We start from the raw sequence: 12,341 nt of genomic DNA, 5'->3' as shown, positions 1-12,341 counted from the left end.
TCTTTCTCAAAGATTATATCACCATCCATTTCGGGCACAAAAGTTCTTAATGCAAATGAATGGAAAATTGTGCTATTTGTTTTCATGTCTAGGTTTTCCATCTTGAGGAATATTTGAGATGTACACAAACTGTGGATATCATATATGGTGTATTGTTCTTGTAAGCGATGGCATAGTGGGGTGATGCCAATGTAGGGTATTGGACATGCTATATAATGTATTGGTCATGCCAAAGACACATAAGCAATGACACAGTAATAGTATGTACCATGGTGGGTCTCCCGAAGGCCATGCTATTAATACTCATACTATCTTTTTCAGGCATGCCATTGTGAACTTATCAACTTGTTATGTGCCCAATCTGTGTCTAAAGTGTGGGTGTGCACTTTTTGAAAATGAGCAGGAGTATTGGGCACAACACCCTTATATACTGAAAGGACATGCTTTGCAAAAAGTGATTCCTCTATAATACATCTATTTCATAAAGACAAGAACAGATTTTATATGTAGCATTGGGGAAGCATAAGCCAAGATCTTAACTCATGTACCTGTTAATCCACACTCAAACCAACTAGGCTACAACCCCATGGGATCTACAATACCTTTGTTTTTATAGGAATTTCCTTATATCTATATCTATATCTATATCTATATCTATATCTATATCTATTTTTATATCTATATCCATATCCATATCTATATCTATATCTATATCTATATCTATATCTATATCTATATCTATATCTATATCTATATCTATATATATTTCAAACCTAGATGTGAATCTACATGGTAGGAATAAAGCCACTCCCAAGGCTAGATGTATTTGAAATTTATTTTTGGGAAACAAATAAGGGATCTCTTAATCTCTCTCTCACCCCCCCAACTAGCTTTTGAGGCAACTTGCATATACATAGTGTGAGGTGTTTGAGTATGTGACTAGGGCATTGCAACTTGCAAGCACTATGCATTGAATGGATGCATGTGTTCACACACACCCACACACACACACACACACACTCTCTCTCTCTCTCTCTCTCTCTCTCTCTCTCTCTCTCTCTCTCCAAACCCCACCAATTCTTCATTCAAGATTCTTCTAAAACTTCATGGCTGCGTAGTGCTTGTAGCATTCTTTAATTTGACATGTTGCTATACCCTCCCATAGAGAACCTTTTGGAGACCCAACCTTAGTCTCTTCCTCATATGTCTTAACTTGCAAGCACTAGGCAATGGCTAAGAGGGGGTTGGTGACACTGTTAATCTTGCTAAAAACTATTAAACTCACATTTGATTAAACTGTAAGGTTTCTTGATCCAACTAGAGTGCCAAAAAGTGACACAAGCCCCTAAACACAACAATGCTTGGCAATACGGACACCACTATGAAGTGCATTTGACTGTAGTTGGGGGAGCTGCTCTCCGAGCCCTGCATGATGTCTCATGCACTACCAACCCCCTTGAGGACATTTGTTGGTGCATGTAGGAGCTTGGCTACAAAGCATTTGTGGCAGACCCCCAATACTACAGCCACACCACAATTCTTGCATGGTCCTGTGGCACCATGTGCTTAGATGTACATTATTCAGCACACATCTCCCTTACCTTTATCATGTGCTTCACATGTTGCTTGCTTACTGTGGATAGTGGATCTTTCACTAATGATGGGTGCCAATAATGGGATACTACACTTCCTTCGGGATGAAACTGAGTGCAATTTAACTTTATTGTAGCTTATAGGTTATTGTATCAATGTTAAGAGAACAATAAGGAAGCATCCAAGTTAAAGTTTCCAAGTCAAGATCTCATCCCACCTACGAGGATATAGAGCAGTAGCAATGAGGTGTATTGGCAACATATGGGGAACTCTTCTTCCCCACATAGCTCTCCTCCTGCCCTACTCGATCCTTTTGAGAGAGACAATGACCATGGCATCTTTCCTTTTCTCTCTCTATTCTACTCTCTCTATAATTACTATTGTTGGACCTTCATAGGTCTTTCTTTTTGGTTTCACACACACACACACACTCTCTCTCTCTCTCTCTCTCTCTCTCTCTCTCTCTCTCTCTCTCTCTCTCTCTCTCTCTCTCTCTCTCTCTCTCTCTCTCTCTCTCTCTCTCTCTCTCTCTCTCTCTCTCTCTCTCTACTGCTGAAACAAGGATTGTCCATTGTGTTTTGTGTGGGAATGGAGAGAGGTTGAGGTGAAGGTAGAGATGGAGAGGGAGGGGGTGGGGGAGGGGGTGGGGGTGGAGGAGTGAGTGTCATCTCTAGAAAATAATTGAGGAGATCTTTTTGGATTACAAGGTTAGGCAAGCAGGCTTTATCAAGGCCCTCACTTTAGGAGGCAAACGAACCTCTCAATCTTGGCATTTTTTAATTTTCCAATGCATTTGTGCTTTATGCTTGGCATTCTTCTATCTTCCAATGCATTTGTGCCTTATGTACTCTGGGTAACAAATCTTGATTGTATGTATGTCAATGTCTATGTCAACATTTGTGTCAATGTCTGTGATTTATGTGCATCATTGCAAGTAAATAAAAGATGAGGAAGTGCATGGTCTAAGTGGCAATAGGAGATGTCGGCTTCTATGGTCTTTGTGGACATGTTAAAGATGGAGATGTAAAAATTACATGGCACAATGAATAGAATCTAAGAAAGAGATAGAGATAGAGAGTACACAATAGATAAGAGGAGAATTAGAAAATTTCTTTAGCTCCAAAAAATTGATACAGAGATGGCTCTGTCCACCCGTGCGCTTCCACTGTAAAGCTGAGAGCAGAGTTTTGATGCCGAGAAGTGCTTTAAAAAATCCAAAAATTACGAATATCAAGGGAAAAATATTCAACGTCGAAGGGGGGGGCTCCAGCTCGGATGATTTTAAGCACCAAGTGAAATACGACTTTTAAAAATGGCCACAATGGGGCAAGATATGAAAAGGTGGACATTGGAGAACACCAAAAGGGGTGCCCTTTGGGACATTTTAACAAAGCCCCCTCCCCCCCAGGCCCCCCTTCAAATTTTTGATCAAGAAGCATGAAAAAACGTGGAGAGAGAATGGAGGAAGAGGGTGCCATCTTCATGCCATTTTTTTTCGCCTCCATGGATGGAGATGGAGATGACAAGCTGTGAGTACCCTATACAACCGATCTTGGGGCTTATCTTCTCCTTCTTGGCCAATCTTATCGCCTGTCTTTGCCCGTACAATGGTGGCCTGAATGAAGAGAGCCAATTCTAGTCTTTCTCGCTCCTCCCTCTCTCTCCCTTAAGGGGCTGTTCTTGTGTGGAAGAAGACAATGAAGAATGAAGGAGAAAAGCTTGTCCGGATGAGACCGGATTGCTTCCGGATGGATGAAGACAGGAAGAGTGCTTTTCTTGAAGATGTTGATCATTAAATACATGCTGGAAATCAGTCCCGTAATCAAGACCAAGAAACCAAGACGTGAAAATAAGCGGTAATGCTATTTTTATAAAGAAAAATGATCTTTTCATGCTATTTGCTTTATGAAATCTTGTTCATATGGGATGAAAGTTCATTATGACATTGTTTGCCATGAATTTCAACTATTTTCAGCTTGAAAATCAGAAAATATAAGGCTACATGGCCGAAATTAGTGTTAAAATACATGGAAAACACACGTTTTAAGGGTAAAATTGGGTTTTTGCTACATAAATGAGAAAAATGATATGTCACACCAACAAAATCTGAGTTTTTTTCTGTCAATGAACCTAAGGGCCACAACCCACAATCAATTTTCATTTTTAGTGATTATTTATTAAAGAAAAATAGAGAAAAATGCCCAAAAATTGGGAAAAATGGGTTTAAAATTAGGAAAAATAGAAAATGGACTGAGGAAAATTAGGGAAAAATATATCTATGTTTGTGCAATGTATAACGATGGCAAAGCACGAGGTTGGCCTCGGTTTGTCTCCGTTTCTATGTTTTGTGTGTATTTATTGTTCTTTTAAAAGGGAGAAATGCACAGAAACCCTATCTAACCGGTCAATGATACAAAGAAAAGATTTGATTTATGCATTGCACTTGGCATATAGGAAACGGTTTGAATAAAGAGGATGGTAGCATGAGCATATGGCTCGGTGCCTCCTTTCAACGCAGCACGCGTTAGTGAAATTCATGGAAAGAATGCTTTATGCACGATGCATGATGCTGATTTTTCTTTTGTCTGAGCACATAGCCATACACGATTTGCATTAAGCATAACAATAAAAAGGTATCAGGAAAATCTCCTGGATGCATGGCACCTATCTTCCTTAGGTTAAGACCAACGATGAGCGTGAGAGGATGTCCTAAGCTGTAGGTTAGTCATTGGGTCCTAAGGGGGGAATTGTAGTGAGGAATGGTACATCCTGGAACGTAAAATATTGGTACCTTGAGAGGAGTTTGTGCTCGTATGTGTTATATGTCTAGCAGTGCATCAAAGGGCCAATCCCTGCGATGTAGGAGAGCTGTAGCGGGGCTCCGACTATTAGTCGGTGGAGTGCCTCCTATGTGTGTGTGACGAGGCGTTATGCCTATGTACTTTGGGTTCTCCCTTTGAGGAGTTTTAGGGAAACGTTGGACTGTAAACTATAAACGTAGGAATTAAGCTTTAGGACAGTTTGTCCTTTAGCATTAGATTGATGCTCCTGGTTCATGAGGCTGTGAGGGTGTTTGTGTGTCATGAGCATGAGGTCCGGCTAGTGCTATAGCCAGTGCCGGCCCATTTTAGGTCCCATCAGTGGTGCGTCTGCCGGGAGCTGCCTATAAGTGGCGGTTTTCGAATCTAGGGTTTCAAGGGACCCTAAAGTATCCATAAAATGGGGTTTGTTCAAGGATGGAAAAACTTGGCTTTCCCCATACAAAACTTACTAATGGACTTAGTTAGTTATGTAGAGCATGAGTCCTCTGCAGAAGATAATTTATGTGATGAAAAGAGTAGCCCATTAGTGGTTACCCCATCCTCTAATACGATGGCATGGACTGAGGTTCACCTTGGTGTGGTCTCTACCCAAGAGAAATCATGTTTAACCATCCATCAACCTAAAGGGTATGAAACAAGCATGTTCCAAACTATGGTAGTCATGGCATCAATAAGTCATCATGCTAAAGCCATAATGCCATGGGAAAGTGCTGATATACAATGGAATATGCTTGTGGTTGAAACATCCCGTGTAATGAGCCACCATGACGACATAGTAGGCATCACAAGGATGTTAGAAGCCCTAACTGTCAAGGGAAAACCGTTGCTTAAAAGGCACGGTTCCCAAGTTTTAAGAAGTGGTAATGATAAATCTGCTTTAGATAAGGACCAAAAGCTCTTATATAAACCAATTTTGGGCTTTCCTTTTAAAGGGAAAGGTATGGAAGGTCCTCTAAGAGGTGATCAAAATGGCATGTTAAAACTTATAGGACTCCCTAGACCACTCAGTGAGTTAGCAGAAAGGGATGTCAATGAGGATATTAACCCCCCTACACCGGAAAGGGTGGGAATGGAAGAGGTTAAAGATCCTAAGAGGTCGGACCCAGATCATGATGAATATGAAGATTTTAATGACCCGGTGTTGATCCCAAAGGGAAGGACTAAATGTCCTCCTCTTTATAGGGATCTCCCAGTGTTTTATGGGTTGCCAAATGAGGATCTGATGATTCATTTAAGAGAATATGGCCTAACTTGCATTACAAGTGGGTTCGACAATATACATCAGATGCTCATATTCCCAAGTACCCTAAAGAGAGAGGCAAGGAAATGGTGCTGGAGCCTCCCAAGAGGGTTGATCAGATCATTTGAGGAGACTTGTGATAGATTTCTAGATGAGTATGAAAAGAAGCTCCCTATGATTCAGGTCTTAGGGTTGCTTATGCAGTTTAGACAGGAGTCTTATCTTTCTGTTAAAGAGTATGCTAGAGCCTTTGATAGTACTCTTAGGCTTTGGCCAAGAAGAGCCAGTGCATTACCAGATGATGTGCTATGTGAGCTCTTTCTGAATGGCTTAGAGATTAATACGCAAATCCAAGTGGGACTGCGGAATCCTAAGTCGTTAAAGGAAGCAAAAATGCATGCCATTGATTATGAGGGTCATATTCAGAGATGTTGGGAAAACTTTTGGAGTTTTCCTCGCTCAGTACAAGTGCATCCTAGCTTCAACCATTCCTGCAAGAAGACAGCTCACTTGTTGATACCAAGGTAGCCTATGAGGGGAACCTTGGTGGCCAAAATTTCAAAACAGAAAATGGCCATCCTATGAGTAGTAATGACATGCCTATCAGTGAAAAGGTTCCAAGCCACGTAAGTCCCATTAGGGCTTGCAACACTTCCACGAAAGGTAGTTGTGATGGCAATATGGATCGCACCAATGGGCCTATGAGTGTTGATAAGCATTCTGTGTGTGGTTCTAATTTTGTTGCTAGTAAGGCTCTTGAGAGACCTTTGGTGTCGGAATCATGCTTCCGAGTGGATGTTGTTCCCTTTAGTGAAAGCATGGTTCTTATGGAAGTAAATTTGCAGTATGGACGTAAACAAGTAAAGACATCTTTTGTAAAGAGGATACAAAATGCTAAAAGTCCACCTGTGCTTCACAAAGGTCATAAGGACGCGAGGCCATTTGGCCATAGGGATAAGTTTGCATTGAGTTCGTTAGACCAGTGCAGCAAATTGAGGGAATGCAAGAATATTAAGGGAAATGTGAGATGGGTTTGGAGACCCAAATCTCCAAAAGTATGGCAGGAGTGTCGGATGCAAGGCCAAGGATCCCATCTGGATATATTTTGTTGAACCCCTAAGAGGATAAGACTGGATATATATCTGACAATATACACTACCTTGGGATACACCCATGCGATGTGCCTAGGCTTGAAACTCTACCTAGTGTGGGTCGCAGCACTGATTTATGTGAAAACGCAAATAGGGGAGGTTCGAATGAGTACAAAGCTATGATTCTTTTTCCCAAAGGAGCCACTCAGTCGCTTGAATGACCAGTTTATTCGGATGACAATAAATGTAGGGCATGCGAGCCCACTAAGGCCGTTCATTTAGCTCATAGTGCCCAAGAAGGGATCGGTCTTATTGATGAGTTATTTGTGGAAAGGCTTGGACTTGTATCTCTTTAAAAAAAAAAAAAAGCTAAGATAAAAAAACACAAGATCAATCTTTTAGCTAACTTGCATGAGTAGCATGGGGCTAGTCGACCTATTATATGCTATCCTTGGCACCCTGGGTACTTTGATAGGGTGTGATATATATGCCAAGGATATCAGTATTATGTGGACTAAAATGGCCTATCTATTTTTGAGCTAGGAAGGCTAGCTGCTTTGGATATTACATCCAGATTTCGTTAGGCCAAGAGGGCCAGTTGTCTATTTAGTATAGGTGCGGTTAATGGTTTCTTGTTTTAGTTCTGTGCTAGACAGGTTCGAAGAAGAGCTTGGAAGGAGCCTTTCATTGCGTGGAAGCTTCTTGTGGCCCTATCCAGGTGATATCTCTCCTTTACGAGTACCGTGTTTTTATGCTATATGTGTCTATGTACTTGTAGGGGATTTTCTTTTCTTGTTGGGGATCTGCGTCCAAGGCATGAAGTCCCAAGTTTAGGTTATGTATGTCTGAGGGAGGTTTGAATAGTCGTTTCCTCCTGTAAAGACATTGCCAGGCATCGAAAGACCTGTTTTAGAAGGGAGTCCTAGTGACCCTCTTCTGCTAGCCTGCTAGGCAGCTGTTCTAGGAGTTCTTGTTAGTTGTGAGGTAGTTAGAGAAGCCTGCCAGAAGAAAAATAATGATGATAAGCGAAAAGAATCCCTGAATATATTAAAGACAATAAAAATATAGAAAGGTGTGTAAAAAGGGGTTCTAACCCTTATCCAAGAAAAGAAAAGAAAGGAAAATTTCTGAGCAGTTGATCATCGCCTTGTGAGGGCCTGGTAGGTTCCTGGGGACGAGTCAACCCGGGGCCGATGCCTTGTCTTTCTAGGGGTGGTGTCTTGCTGGAAAAGAAGAAATCAAGGAAGGTTGGAGCAAAAATAAAAGTGAGCGTCAAAAAAGGATTAAGTGTTGCCTTGCGAGGGCTTGGTAGGTTCTTGGGTACTGAGATAGGACCTGAGGCCGATGCCTTGTTCTCCTTGGGTCACTATGCTCAGCTCCCTCCTTTTTACATACCCGAGTATCGAAGGATAAAACCCTAAAAGAAGCAATGTGCTGAAAGAAAATACTTTTGATCAGGCTATAGGAGTCCTTGCCTAGTAGGAGCTCTTGGTTGTGTTGTCCTTAGTTAGGTAGCCAGTTCAGACCACCACTTAGGGCAACCTCTTTGATAGTTCGTTTGGCCGTGTTAGAGCAGTCAGTTAGTGATTAGCTTTGGACTTTCTATCAGATTATGCTAGGCCTACTCCTTGTGGATTTCATGCCTTGGTTTTGTCAGGGGGTAGGGTGAGCATTGTGCTGTGTTTAGTATGTATCTATTTTGTATCAGCTTGATGCTTCCTTTGGTTGTTTTGTGCAAATCTGTTGTGGGATTCGACGGGCTGAGTCGCCCTATCCTGTGGTCGCCAATGAGAGCCGAGTTTTGATGCCGAGAAGTGCTTAAAAATAGCCAAAAATTATGAATATCAAGGAAAACATATTCAACGTTGAAGGCGGCGGCTCCAGCTCGGATGATTTTAAGCACCAAGTGAAATACGACTTTTAAAAGGCGCCCGAGTGACACTTGTTGATTTTTGATAATTTTTCAGACTGCCGTGCGGGTTGTAAGGAGTTTGTAGCCGATGCGGGATGTCAAGCCAGATGCCCAGGATTTTTCAAAGCTTGATTTGGAGCCCGGACGGGAAAATGGCCACAAATGGGGCAAGATATGAAAAGGTGGACATTAGAGAAGACCAAAAGGGGTGCCCTTTGGGACATTTTAACCCCTCCTTCCCCCCCCCCCCTTCAAATTTTTGATCAAGAAACATGAAAAAACGTGGAGAGAGAATGGAGGAAGAGAGCGCCATTTTCACGCCTTTTTTTTTTGCCTCCATGGATGGAGATGGAGATGACAATTCTAGTCTTTCTCTCTCCTCCTTCTCTCTCCCTTAAGGGGTTGTTCTTGTGTGGAAGAAGACAATGAAGAATGAAGGAGAAAAGCTTGTCCGGATGAGACCGGATTGCTTCCAGATGGATGAAGACATGAAGAGTGCTGAAGATGCTGAGCATTAAATACATGCTGGAAATCAGTCCCGTAATCAAGACCAAGAAATTGAGACCTGAAAATAAGCGGTAATGCTATTTTTATAAAGAAAAATGATCTTTTTATGCTATTTGCTTTATGAAATCTTGTTCATATGGGATGAAAGTTCATTATGACATTGTTTGCCATGAATTTCAACTGTTTGCAACCTGAAAATCAGAAAATATAAGGCTACATGGCCGGAATTAGTGTTAAAATACATGGAAAACAGGCGTTTTAAAGGTAAAATTGGGTTTTTGCTACATAAATGAGAAAAATGATATGTCACACCAACTAAATCTGAGTTTTTTTTTTGTCAATGAACCTAAGGGCCACAGCCCACAATCAATTTTCATTTTCAATCATTATTTATTAAAGAAAAATAGAGAAAAATGCCCAAAAATGGGAAAAAATGGGTTTAAAATTAAGGAAAAATAGAAAATGGACTGAGGAAAATTAGGGAAAATTATATCTATGTTTTTGCAATGTATAACGATGGCAAAGCATGAGGTTGGCCTCGTTTTGTCCCCGTTTCTATGTTTTGTGTGTATTTATTGTTCTTTTAAAAGGGAGAAATGCACAGAAACCCTATCTAACCGGTCAATGATGCAAAATGCTAAGAGTTGGATGAAGAGGGGCTGGAACACTAAAAGATAAAGAAAAGATTTGATTTATGCATTGCACTTGGCATATAGGAAATGGTTTGAATAAAGAGCATGGTAGCATGAGCATATGGCTCGGTGCCGCCTTTCAATGCAGCACACGTTAGTGAAATTCATAGAAAGAATGCTTTATGCACAATGCACGATGCTCATTTTTCTTTTGTCTGAGCACATAGCCATACACGATTTGCATTAAGCATAATAATAAAAAGGTATCAGAAAAATCTCCTGGATTTATGGCACCTGTCTTCCTTAGGTTAAGACCAACGATGAGCGTGAGAGGATGTCCTAAGCTGTAGGTTAGTCATTGGGTCCTAAGGGGGAATTGTAGTGAGGAATGGTACATCCTGAAATGTAAAATATTGGTACCTTGAGAGGAGTTTGTGCTCGTATGTGTTATATGTCTAGCAGTGCATCAAAGGGCCAATCCCTGCGATGTAAGAGAGCTGTAGTGGGGCTCCTCGGTGGAGTGCCTCCTATGTGTGTGTGATGAGGCGTTATGCCTATGTACTTTGGGTTCTCCCTTTGAGGAGTTTTAGGAAAACGTTGGACTATAAACTATAAACGTAGGAATTAAGCTTTAGGACAGTTTGTCCTTTAGTATTAGATTGATGCTCTTGGTTTGCGAGGCCGTGAGGGTGTTTTTGTGTCATGAGTATGAGGTCCGGCTAGTGCTATAACCAGTGCCGGCCCATTTTAGGTCCCATCAGAAGCTTAGATGGTGATCTAGATAGAAGATAGGTGAAGAGCTTAAGGCTAGCTGGAACAACTCTGACAGGGCGAAAGATGGATGATCGATGACTGTGAAGGGGTTTAGCTTTTATAGCCCACGAAGGCGGTTAGGTTAGCCTGACCGACCTACCATATGATCCTCCACTACTTGACCAGGGAATATTCTTGGATTCCCCAACCCCTAGACCCCAAAATAGGGGCCCCTTTTAACTCCCTTACCCCGCAACTCGATGCAATGTGCCTCGAGTTGCTACCAGCTTAACTACTTAGTCCAACCCAAATATTAGACCCATAATGGTCACATTTTTGCCATTCGATCACATAGACCTCATCTGATATCCAAGTCAAGACTCAATCAATATTTGGGCTCACATTTGGCTTCTCCTCATAATGAGGGACTTACAACTTTGAGCACCATGGATCATGGGTGGCACATTATGAGGGTGGGGCATTGAGCATATCTATTAGGAGACATGGAGCACATGGAGTGGCTTCATAGTCATATATATATATATATATATATATATCCTCAATTGCAATGGGCCAATGAAGGAGTACGTAGAGAAACCACAAAGTGGGGGAGCAACCTGATGTGAGGGAGATGGATTCTTGGAGGGTGCACCTATAAGAAATCATCTATATGGTGTGTGTTCAAATGGTAATAAGAAATTCCCTCTCTTTACATGCTATAAGACCATAAGATGAACCCCTTTTACTTTACTAAACTTGCGAATTTTTTTCAAGTTGTAATTGAAAACCCATTATATAAATATAATCTTGATAATTTTACTAAATAAACTACCATTTCTTTTGAACTCACATGGTATCTTACATGTTCTATAAGGTACACCCCTCGAGGATGGAGTTGCAAAGCATGTGGATGTGTCAAAAATAGAGCCGTATAGCAAATGGTGTGAAAGGTGTGGTGATGCCAAGAATGCCATGCTCCCCCTTCAATACCTACGCCATGACTTTCCCTATCACACACACACACACACACATATTCTCTCTCTCTCTCTCTCTCTCTCTCTCTCTCTCTCTCTCTCTCTCTCTCTATATATATATATATATATATATATATATATATATATATATATATATATATATATACATGGACTTTGTATTTCATTATAAGATCACCCACTCGAGGAGTTCACTATATATATATATTCTCCATATAATGTGTGTTCATGGCCTATTTATAAATATCCTAATCTGTGAATTTTTCTTGAATAAAACACAACCCTTTTCTATTGAATCTATAAGTAGCCCCTTTATATAACACCCTTCTGTATGTAAAAAATATATAGAAATGGTGTTTTAAAACCCCTTATTTTGAACTCACGTTATATATACATATATTCATGAGTGACCCCCCCGACATCACCCATGGCTTGTGATTTTTTATAAACCATGTAACCATTCTTAAACTACTTGGTAGACATAATAAGTTGTGTATCTGGGGTTTGATTCCTCTTAGTTTGATAAAAATACTATATATATGTCTCCTTGCCTCTAAAGTTGCATGTATAGTATTTTTAACAACATGTTACAAACTTTTTGGTGGGGGTGAGGTATATGTCAGGACCTAAAAAAGACCTGACACTGGCTCTAAGGCACCAGCCAGGCCTCACTACTTACTTAAAACCACCCCACACGGCCTTGCAGCCATGAACGTCTAAGAACTTTATGTTTATCTAATTTTGTAGTCCAATAAATAATTCTTTCCCCACTCCTCAAAAGGAGTCCCTAAACATGTTG

This window comes from Lygodium microphyllum, chromosome 26, assembly GCF_053477565.2.
Source record: "Lygodium microphyllum isolate KBCC chromosome 26, Lygodium_microphyllum_v1.1.10, whole genome shotgun sequence".
NCBI lineage: Eukaryota > Viridiplantae > Streptophyta > Polypodiopsida > Schizaeales > Lygodiaceae > Lygodium > Lygodium microphyllum.
This window is presented reverse-complemented; position numbering follows the sequence as displayed.